We start from the raw sequence: 12,262 nt of genomic DNA on the forward strand, positions 1-12,262 counted from the left end.
TAAACACACACACACAAATAAAAATTAAAGAGGAAAACATTTGCTGCCCTTTATGACTCCCAAAGTCAGCCACTCGGGCGGTTGTCCTCCCATGCCTAATGGGAGGTCTGGCCCTGTTCTTCGTATGGTTCTTGATTTCTGAATTAGCTTCCCCTCCCCTTGAAAAATCACGTTGCAGTAATAAGGTGTTGTGAGCATTTGCCTCCCCTGAGACATAACGACAACAACAACAACCACTTAGTATTTATACCCCACCCATCTGGCTGGGTTTCCCCAGCCACTCTGCTGGGCGGCTTCCAACAAAATATTAAAATACAGTTTTAATTTCTGGATTTCTTTGGATCTGGTTATCACAGATCTCTACCCTATTTATTTCTGGTTTCATGGTAACCACATCTGTGGGCTCCACATCATTTTTAAAAAAGAAATATTATCTTCTAGATGACTACAAGAAACTAGATATGAATTCCCCAATATATCACTGGAGTAATATTTACTGTTGCAATCTTTGTAAAGTGATATCACAAGGGACTAAGTGAGGAATGAACTAACCTTACTTAACACTGTGAGATTCTTAAAACTTATATAAATATGGCTATTGCCTTAGGTACCTCCCCCCAGGTACCAACTCACAGAACACTGGTTCCTACTATCATTTCAGCTGGTATTCAAGAATGGAGAATACATTCTCTGACGTTACAAAGGAATTAATATACTGAGGAAATCTTTTTTTTTGACAAATCCGCTTATTGCCATCTCAATATTATATGAGACACTGGGCACTTTATGTGGCAGCTATTATTTGCCACTTATATGTGCAAACGTGCTTAACAGAGATGCATGGCTCCCAGCAAACTGTGGACAAAGAGCAGGGAGTTGTGGCCAGTTGTGGCTTTTCTAACATGTCCATGCTTCAAGAAATGCATCTCCTCTCCACTGATACGGTTTCTATATGTCCTCTTTTTCCAGGACATGTCCTCTTTTTCAAGGTTATGTAAAATGAGAATAGTCATAGCGATCCATAGTTAAATATAGAAGTTGGAAAATGTGCCCTCTTTTTCACTCTTCAAAAAAAATAAAAATGCAACTGTCACGTAAAATGTGAATTGTTCATCAAGGAAAGCCTGAATTGCAGTGAATGAATGGAAGGCGCAACTGGAAGCCCAATGGCTACGATGTAAACAATGGCTGTGGTGTAAACAATCATATGTTCGTTGTTTACACTGCTAGATTCTTGCAGCTGAACAGCCACCATATGCCCAACTTGTTAAAGATGCTTGGCAAATCACCAATATACTGGGCTGACTCAAAGTTTTTCTAGCTGAAGGATCATTTAACGCCTCAGCAGGATGGCTGAAGAGCAATGCTTGCTTTTGGTAATTTAAGTACAGTTCCCTCAATTAGTCATTGTTTGATTAAATTATTCAGAACATTTAGCTATAGCTAAATTTGGCACTCAACCACCAATGAACTGTTGTTAAATAGCACAGATTGCCAATAAACAATATAACACATCATTATTTGAGCCAATGGCCTGGAAGATATCCAAAATGTGCAGAGTTGTTCAGCAGGAGAGCAAAGTACAAAATGTTGAATTTGCATTTTAAAGAATACACAACATCTTGGCAACATTAAGCCAAATATATGGCAATGCATAAACTGATAGTAGTAAGCTTCTAACCCGAATAGTAAAAGGTAAAAAATGGTTAGCAAAGGTAAACAACAACAATAACCCACCAATAATGAGCTAAGAGACCCTGGATAGTCAACATGGTGCCCTAAAGATGCTGCTAAACTACAATTCCCATCATTCCTGGCCATTGCCTTTGCTGGCTGAGGCTGAATGGATTTGGAGTCCAACACCTTCTGGAGATTAATGACTTATAAATTATTTTATAAAGAGCATTCTAAGACAAGAAAACAACTCTTGAATTTTGTCCCATTGTAACCAATATAAGATGAAAAGTTTACCAATAATTTGCTACCCTTTTAACCTTTACCCTTTTATGGTACTCAAAAGCTGCTGCCTGAAGCTGCCACCTCACTTTGCCTAATGACAGAGCCAGCTCTGATAATGCCACGGTGCATCAAGGTTGAAGTAAATGTTAACAAGTGGTGCACTTCTTTAATACTGGACAAAACTTATAAACGTTGCCACCTGGAATGTATTCCTGAGATCACTTTTGCTACTGAACTGAAGAACTACATCCAGTGAAATTTTGCCCAGATATGTGTGTAAATACCGACAATGCAAACTCATTCCCAGATCAACCCAGAATGTCCTTTGACCTCTTGTGACCAAGCACAGTCCACATGGTTGGTGGAAGCTGAAATGGCTCTACTTGAGCACACTTGGGGAGATGCAACCTTGGAAAACATGTGCTGCTGCCCCAGTTACATGCAAGTCGTGAGCCACAGTGCAGGCAGAACATAACCAACATGGCTAGCAGTCACTGATAGTCTTCTCCTTCATGAACCTGTCTAATCCCAAAGGCTTCCAAGTTGGTGGCTGGGAGCAAGTTCCATAGCTTAAGTACTTTCTTTTGCCTGTCCTGAAACTTAACTGCATTGTCCGTGAGTTCGAGAGTTGCGAAAGAGGGATAAAAACTTTTCTCTATCCCCATTCTCTGTGCCATGCATCATTTTTATACACTTCCATTCTTGCTTGCCTTTTCTCTAATGCTCCACATGCCTTTCCCCACAAAGAAGTTGCTTCATCCCCTTGATAACTTTGGTTGCCCTTTTCATAAACTTCCCAGCCTTAGCAATCTGAGTGCAGAGGAAGAAATGGGGGGGGGGGGAGTCCTGTTTTCATCTACTGAATATATCTAAAGCTTTTTCTATACCGCCCTCCAATTCTATACTTCCCAGGCAGTTCACAATAAACACACAAAAATGCACTGTTAAAAACCCTAACAATTCTTTGTATCTTCCCTGTCCCTATCAAGAAAGCGGTTTGTGTTCCTGAAGCAGAAAAAGTTCATGCATCACTCCATGACCCCCATTTTGGATGTCAGAAGCAAGCAGGACTTGATATGCTTTTTGTTCCCTCTGGGAGTTCAAGCATCTGAGTCTGCTCTAAGTCTTAAGGCAGCAAAGGCAGAGCCTGCTGATAAAATATGTTGAGGTTATGTCTAGAGACGCCGCCCTTTCCACTTTTAGGAGGAAGCCTCGCTGAGTCTTTGTGCTGTGATTAAAAATAGGGCAGAGTGACAAGTCACAAAACAATGTAGGGTCTTCCATTTTACTCTCTTTTGGGTGAAGAGATGCAAGATGAAACTTTGTCCATCACTGATTCCGGCTTTCCTGTCTATGACACTAAACTACAGACAGAGAAGAAGGGAAAAAATCCCTCTGATCTCCTTCTCTTGGCTGCAACCAAAGTACAATCAAAGACGACATGCAATGGGAAAGGACCCAGTGAAACTTTTGTGCTTCCTTTCCAGTTTCCAAGGAAAATGGGCTCCGGCACAGGAAATGGTAGATTCTGCTTGTGAGATTTGGCTATAAATTGTCCCCTGCAATCCAAGTCTCGTTTGTTTCTGCAGGTTTATATTTAGTCTCCCTAACTCTACAGCTAATTGTGTTAGGAAGCCCTCACGTATCACTGAAGTTATATTCAATTTGTCTAGAAGCCAGGCAGTGCAGAACGAATGAAATTATTCCATCAAATGCAAATTAACTTGCAACATGAGCACAAGATATTTAATGCTAGGTTTTAAATAGTCATTTGCTTCCAGCACTAGGAAGCGAAAAGAAGACACGCCATACAGTAATTGTTTTAGTTCATCGGCACACTGGTGTCAAGCTCAGCAAGTGCCTGAGATGTGCATGTGCATTTTTGAATGGCTCACATCGTATAGCATTCTGATCTAAACACATTTGCAGCCATGTGGGTTAGAAAATACGTTGCACTTTTCCTGATTTTCAGTTATCACAGCATAGGCAATTAGCCCCTGGGGCCATTGTGGAATTGTGAAAGAGCAGCATAGGAATGTATGAAGCTGCTGTCCTTGCTAACTAGAAGCAGCTGGTCTATTCTGCTACCGTCAAACAGGGATGCAGGACAACTTTAGACAATAGACACCTTCAGACAACTTAAGTTTACACTGACTTGACTCAGGGTGATGCGAAAGTAGTAAATATTTGCAAAGCACTTGGGATTACTTTAGTACGTGCAACAGAAATACGAGTTGGATCCAGATGAGGTTCCAACTCAACTGTTGAAGGAAGAGCCTCTGCGTTCAACCCAGTGTGTGCAATATTTCTTTTCAGTGAATCAATGTAATTTGTCTTAATGCTGGACTTCAGCATGTTGCAAAGGGCCTCTGCACATCTGGAAATCTCCAGTCCTCTTTGTATCAGTTGACCACAGTTCAAGGATTTGGGGGGCAAATCAGCATTTTCTCTAAAGCAAATGGTGGCGCGCACACACACACACAAAAACAAAGCCGCTGCAACAGGAAACACTTTTGAAAAATGGAGAAATTAGAAACATCTCAAAGTTGTTCTAAAATGCCTCTAAGTATTTCCTACGAGGGAGATTTATGGTGCTCTCACATACTCTCTCCACCACCTCCAACTTTCCCATTGCATGACGAGATATTACAGAGATTTCATATTCCACCATCCTTTGGGGACAGACAAGGTCCTGCTGCCCTTGAAGGATGCTTAGGCACACATGTATTTGGCAGCAATGATATAAACAGTTTTTGCAGCACACATTTCAACTTTCTTAGGTCTACCTTTAAATTCATCTTGCTTCCAGTTAACTTCTGACATCTGGTTTTTTTGTTTTGTGAAAAACAACAGCAGAATGGATATACTGACCCAGCAGAGAGGGATGGTAAAGTATTTGAATGTGGAGCATTAAGACTTCTACTAGGCTTGTTGTTTATCATCGTTGGGATGAAAAATCTTTTGGGGATTTTTATTATTATTTAATGGGTGTGTGTGTTATTTTATAGTTTAATAACAACATTTTTATAGTCCATATATCTTCAAATTCCATGGTAACCAAAAAATGCTCCAAAAGAAACACGGAATTTTTACAAGCTTTTTTCCTTTTTTTGGCAGAAGGACTTGGTTGACACATGGTGTTTGTGTGTTTGCAACTGGCAATTGAACCTTATTAAAAGAAAGATAGGCCGTTTTATTTTATTTTTTCTTCTTGGGACTTTTAAAAAGAAACATTTGTGAAATTGATGAGAAACAATGGGGATATGAATATTGTCTGGAACTCATTGAAATGCCATAATATGGTTCTGCAAATATGCTGAGCTTTAAACAGTGAAAATCAAAGTAACAGGTTAAACTTTTAAAAAGCCATTGACAATATCGAAATACCTTGGAGAGTTATTATCTAGTCACCTTATGCAATTTAACTGTAAATGGCTACATTTTATCACTCCAATCAATAATAATAATAATAAAAATTTCTGAGTATAATTTCTTTCAGATAAGGCATGAGTTTATTCTCTAGTTAGAAAGATCTTCTTTAGATTCAGAGGAGAACTGTATGCACTTGAAAATATTCTTTATCCAAAATGGCAGTAAGGGATTAGTCAGGTATTTATGAGATCTAATCTCTACTGAAATATCAGCTTTCCTTAAAAAAAAAAAAAGTAGGAAGATCCAGACCTTCTGATTATTTGGAAAAATGAATCATAACAATGAATCCGTTAATTTAATAGATTAATTGCAAAAATCAAATAGCAATTGTACATAGCTCCATTTGGATGAAGCAGGTGCATAATTTAGATCACAATGCATGTTAGAGGGGAGGGGAAAGTCATGCTGGCTTTTTACATGCATTTTCCAAGTTCAAAATGGTTACGACCATTTGGAACATAATACTGAAACAGGCAAGTGCCTATCAATTCCAGCTGACATTTTAATAGGTTATCTCAAAAGCAATGTGGAAGAAGACAGATTTGCTATCCACAGCTAAAATGGCAATTTTAATTTCTGGAAGAAAAATATTCCTCATCAAGTATCTCAATGATTTTATTGGATATGGGACATAGCATTCTGTGAAAACTCAGGAAGGGCAGGTCAACTGAGAATTGTAATGAAGTTCAGTGATGTTCTGGAACGACACATTCAGCAGCACTGCATGACTGCTCACTCTGTTTGCATTGATTTGACTCAAGACACTCCTTTAAGTTTGCTGTAATTGTTTCCCCATCTCCAACATTATTGGATCTACATTGATGCCTACCTTGTTTCTGAGCTCAATCAGCTTTAAAGGCCTACATGTTTTGAGGTCAGAGTACATAAAGAACCCCTCACTTGCTCCCACATAATCCCTCCCTCCCACTGAGATCTTTGAGGAAATATCTGCTATGTGTCTCACCACTGTTGGAAGTAAGGGCTGGTGGGGACATGGGCAGTGGCATAGCGTGGGGGTGCAGGGGGGGCCAGCCGCACTGGGTGCAACATCTGGTGGGGTGCACTCGCAGCTCTCTGCCCCCTGCTAAAATCCACGGGTTAGGGGGCGCAAATTACTTGCCTTGCCCCGGGTGCTGACAACCCACGCTACGCCGCTGGACACGGGACAGAGACTTCTTGATTGCAGCACCATGGAACTCTTTCTCATCGAAGAGTTGTACAACTCATTGCTAACCTTCAGAAAGCTGGTGAAGAACATCTTGTTCCAATGATGCTTCAGTGGTGACCTGCCGTTCTGATTAGATTCACATCTGTTCTGTAGTTGATGGGGCTTTTCTATTTCTATGGTGCTGCTGTGCTTTTTAAAAATTAGGCTGAGTGGTGTATGAAATTTTATGGTTGATGTATGCCCCATAAAACATAGGGAAGCCTGCTTGAAACATGGGGTGGGTTTGGAGGGCAAGACCGATGGCTAATCTTGCCATTTGATTTTGAATTGATTTTAGAATATTGATTTTAGAATGCTGTGTTACTTTTATTGCTGTTAGCCGCTCTGAGCCCGGCTTCAGCTGGGGAGGGCAGGATATAAATACAATTATTATTATTATTATTATTATTATTAATCTGCCATGCAAATTGTTACATCTGGAGGAAGTTAAGGCATTTGGCTGGCTACTGTGAGAACCGGCTATGGGACTAGATGAGCCCTGGTTTGATCCAGCTGGTCTTTTCTTAAGATAGGCTCATATGTCAGGTGAAGAACATATTGTGACCTCTTTCCAACATTATGTCTGCCATCACCCTCAGTCTCCTCATGTTCTATGTCCTGTACAGTGGTACCTCAGGTTACATACGCTTAAGGTTACATACGCTTCAGGTTACAGACTCCACTAACCCAGAAATATTACCTCGGGTTAAGAACTTTGCTTCAGAATGAGAACAGAAATCGTGCAGCAGCGGCGCATATAACCACATATAAACATTTATCCCTCTTAGGCAAGATCATAATTAACCAAACATTTTTAATTCCCTCAGGCCATTAAATTAACGAGGCCTTACTGTGGATATTTAGAAGTTGAGGCATTCCTTGCCAATCATAGCTAAGAAATAAGAAATATTTCATCAAATATTGTTTCTAGTCGCACCTGTGGTTTATCCTTGAATGAACCTTCCACTCTTTTAAAAATTGTTTTCTTTTAATCTGATTATATGTCCGATTACGTGCCTGTAATTTGTTGAGCAAAGATTTACACCACCTATTACTACAACTGCACTTTTAAACTAGGTGCTATTGCAACAGTAAATGTGTGCATCCCAGAACTCAAATGTGGAGTGACATGGAATATACAATATAATCACTACTTCAAATGCAGTAATTCTGGTTTTTAAAGAGAAACATTTTATGTATCTAATTTGCCTTTGGCCACAGGAGTATTTTCACTAAAAGCAAACACTTCTCTCCTCATCCTGTTTCAATTCACACTACAGTGGTGCCCTGCAAGACGAATGCCTCGCAAGACGGAAAACTCGCTAGACGAAAGAGTTTTCCGTTTTGGAGGTGCTTCGCAAAATGAATCTCCTATGGGCTTGCTTCGCAAGACGACAATGTCTTGCGAGTTCCTGCTGGTTTCCCCCCCTCCCCCCCCTTTTCTAAGCTGCTAAGCTTATCTGACATCAGATAAGACATTCACAAGGCAAGATAATCTTTTGATCTGAGGGCATGACTTCTCAATGGACTAACCACTAGCTTAAAGGTAAAGGGACCCCTGACCATTAGGTCTAGTTGTGACCGACTCTGGGGTTGCAGCGCTCATCTCACTTTACTGGCTGAGGGAGCCGGCGTACAGCTTCTAGGTCATGTGGCCAGCATGACTAAGCGACTTCTGGTGAACCAGAGCAGTACATGGAAACGCCGTTTACCTTCCCGCCGGAGCAGTACCTATTTATCTACTTGCACTTTGACAAGCTTTCGAACTGCTAGGTTGGCAGGGACCGAACAACAGGAGCTCACCCCGTCGCGGGGATTCGAACCGCCGACCTTCCGATCGGCAATTCCTAGGCTCTGTGGTTTAACCCACAGCGCCACCTGCATCCCTAACCACTAGCTTAGGCGTGCTTAAAAAAATTATTATTATTAGTAGTAGTTTATTAAATCTGTATACTGTCCTTCATCTGGAGATCTTAGAGAAATTCACAGCATTAAATACAAAATAAAACCACAAAGTACATAATAAAAACATTAACAATAGCAAAACAAACCAATGACCCTGAGGATGAGACTCTTAATCCCAGGATTGTGGGTTCAAGCCCCACGTTGGGCAAAAGATTCCTGCATTGCAGGGGATTGGACAAGAATGACCCCTCTACAGGTTGGGGACCTTCCAACTCTACAGTTCTATGATTCTGGGACTAGATGGATCATTGGTTTAACAATGTAGAAGTCTGGTGGATCAAGCCACTGGCGCATCTAGTCCAGCATCTTCTTCTCACATTGCCCAACCATAGGTTTATGAAGCCCGCAAGCAAGACCTGAGTGCAAGAGCCCTCTCCCCCACTATGGTTTCCAGCCAACCAGTATTCAGAAATCTGACAGCCAGGTGGTGAAGTTTGACCCAACAGGGCAAATCTTAGATTTTTATTAAAAACTACCATTAAATATCACCATGGAAAAACCCAAAACTGACCAATACAGATTTCCACATAAATAGATATGTATAGGATGTACATGTTTTTCAGAGACATCTTTCTATATACTCTGAGATATGATCTACTGGAATACGTTACTATATTAAGAGCAAAACTGAGGAACTGTTATCTGGAATAGGTTATGTTTTGGGAAATATCTGAGGCATGCGAGACATATAATACTAGGCGTTCTCTGCTCCACTACTGCCTGTAAAACACTGATTTTTCAACTGAAGCTGGAAGCCATTAAGACTTTTATAAATGTGTACAATGAAGTGTGAAGAATGTGGACTTCTCCTTTTTTCATTCCGTTTCCAACTGTACAACGATCCAAGCTGAGCTTTAATGAAGTTCTGGAAAAATTGGAAGCATCGTGGCTTAGACTGATTATCAAAAGAAGCAATTCTGTTCGGCCTTGATGAAACTCACACCCTGCTTTAAGACAGTTCAAGGAAATGTGCCCGTAGCTCAAAAGCTCTCCACCAGCTAGACAAAATGCACTTCGTATTTTGAACACCTAAGTCTTAATTCTTTGGGTTGATCTAATGTTATTCAGACAATTAAGGTTATTGCTTCTGTAGCCCTATAGACACACTTATGAAGGTCTCACTGCTTGCCATTTGACAACTGAAGAGTTCTAGTAATCTCAATTTGTTCCAGAACAGATGTTCCCAAACTGTGGCTCGTGAGCTTCATTCGAGTGCAGTGGTTGAAGAAGGGAGACAGCACATCCATCGCATTAAATACTATTGCTTTTTAATTGCATTTTAAATTTCTTACATTTCTTATTTGCTGTCTATGGAATTTGAAAGGAATTCCTGGAAGGATCAAGTCCATAATGCAGGGATGCTAAACAAAACAGAGGCACCAAGTGGGTGGGAGACTTAGATATGACTCCACTTGGACAAAGACAACCTTGCATCTGTTATACATGCCATCACAGAGTTGGATCCTGGGAGTAACCCAGTCCAACCCCATGTGATGCAGGAATCTCAGCTAAAGCATCCATGTCAGATGGCCATCCAATCTCTGTATTATGTGTGCCGGCATGGTTGCTCGAGAGCAAACAGGCAAGACCCCCACTGGTCTTTTCAAAGGCTTTATTATCGGTGCAAAAACATTCACAGCGCAGAACTTCTCAATTCCATGTCTTGCTCACTCACTAGCAGAATTTGGGAGTGGGCAGTCCTTAAACTTTCCGCAGCAGAGTAGTCTCTTGACTCCCATCCTACCGACTGCGCAGAGAGGGCGTGGGCAAAGGGGGACCTGCTTCCTCCCCGCTTGGTTCATGCTCGGTGCTGTGGCTCTCCCTTGCATCCTCTGAGCCCTGCATCCCTTCCCCACTGGAGGCGTGGCTTCCCTCCTCTGCGGAGGAAGTGCTGCTTCTCACAATCTTTGGAGGCTCCCTGTAATCCAACTGCCCTTCCACCTCTCGCCTCTGAGCTGATGGCAGTTCCCCGACACTCTGCTTCATAGTCTCCTGTCTGGAATAGTACAGTGAATCGTATGCAGTGCCAGAAACGTCAGTTTAGTTCAGAATGTGGCTGCCAGTATGAACACATTATGCCAGTGATATATAATCTTCCCTGGTTCCCACTCCATTTATGGGACCAATTCAAACGAATGTTTTTGATATTTAAGGCCCTTCATAGCTTGGGATCCACATATACGAAGACAGTTTCTTTTTACATGTACCTATGCAGACTCTGAGATCTTTTAGAGGCAAATGCCCCTGCCAGGTGAGGTATGACTATCAATAAAAGGGCCTTTTCAGTGGTAGCACCTCAGTTGTAGAATCCACTTCCCAGACCGTGTTGCCTGGCACTTACTCTGCTGACAGGCAAAAGCCTTGTTATTTTCCCAGGCCTCCAAAATCTGTTTTGGTCTATGCTGTTTTATTCTGCTCTCTTGAGTCTTATTTAAGCTTTATACTACATCTTTTGAGGATTTTTAGCCCCATAATATATGTTAATTAGTTTACCAATGCCACGTTTTCTGTGTGATCAAGAACTCTGGGCAATTACCACAGTTAGTTCATTAAATATCACTGTCTGTCACTTTCTTCATTTCATTTCCCTCTAACCTCACCGTTTACAATCCCCCTCTTCCAAAACACACTCCTGTAACTCAAGATAACACTTTATGTACCTGGTAAAGCAGATGATAGCCCGCGCAAGCGCATGCCGTAATAAATGTGTTAGTATTTTCAGTTGCATGTACATGATCCCAACTTGATGCAGGCATAAGGAAACTAGAAAGAAATCACAATTTAAGATTGTTTTGGTAAGCAAAGTATCTTCCTCTGCTGTTCAGGATCCCCTATATTTCAATCAGCCAAGATAAATAATAAATCCTTGCTGGCTCTAGTGAGAGGCTGAAAAGCTCATGCCATGTAATCTTCCGTTAGTCAAAGAGAGTATTAATGGCTATGGTGAAAGTATCCAGTTGAACTAACAGATGTCAGTTGCTTCCTCAGGGATGAACAAGGTAAAAAAGAAGCAATGCTCACCAAATTACATATTTCCTCTTAGTCATTTCAAATGAACCTGTTTTTAAAAACCCCTCACAGGGACAACCTGCAGTATGTGCACTGTGTAACGGCCTCAGTCTGAAAGGTAATTAAGTGTCCTTCAGCTACAGTCTATTTTCCTACATCATGTCTTTTTTGCTTAATGAAAAATCTATAGTCAAACTAAAGGAGTTTTAAAAATCCATACTAATTCATTGCTGAAGACTGCTATGTTCTGCGCAGGGAAAAGCAAAGGCGAGTCTGAAAGCGAATCACACTTCCCCCATAAATCTATTCAAGAAGACTAATGGGGGTGAGGGTTAGTGGCACATCCTTGTTAATGATGTGTGTTTTTGGAGCTTTCAATGTGGGCAGCATGGATTTAAAGAGCAGTATTTTTAAAAAATAAAATAAAATAAATATTAGTAATAATTTATATAGCCATCAGCATGTGCAAAGTGCTTTATGGCCTTTAAGAACACATTGAAAGATTATTTAAAAAACGTGGAGATTTTGCCAGACGATCCAGTGGCTGCATAGCCCATGTAATGCCAAGCTACACACCCAAACGGGCTCACCCAGCCACCATCTTTCTCTTCCTCCTGCCTCCATGGCCAAGAGGCGAACGCTTGCATTCACTTCTCATTTCGCACAGGCTCCTGTCTTAGCATTGCTTAC

General features: G+C 41.1%; 1 protein-coding gene across 2 annotated transcripts in view; it reads right to left on the reverse strand.

Moving 5' to 3' along the window:
• Positions 1 to 12,262, reverse strand: part of PPM1L (protein phosphatase, Mg2+/Mn2+ dependent 1L) — a 180,619-nt gene that overhangs the window by 56,141 nt on the left and 112,216 nt on the right. The gene's annotated exons all lie outside the window — the stretch shown is intronic.

The sequence above is a fragment of the Podarcis liolepis genome (assembly GCF_965112155.1).
Source record: "Podarcis liolepis genome assembly, chromosome: 5".
Classification (NCBI taxonomy): Eukaryota; Metazoa; Chordata; class Lepidosauria; order Squamata; family Lacertidae; genus Podarcis; species Podarcis liolepis.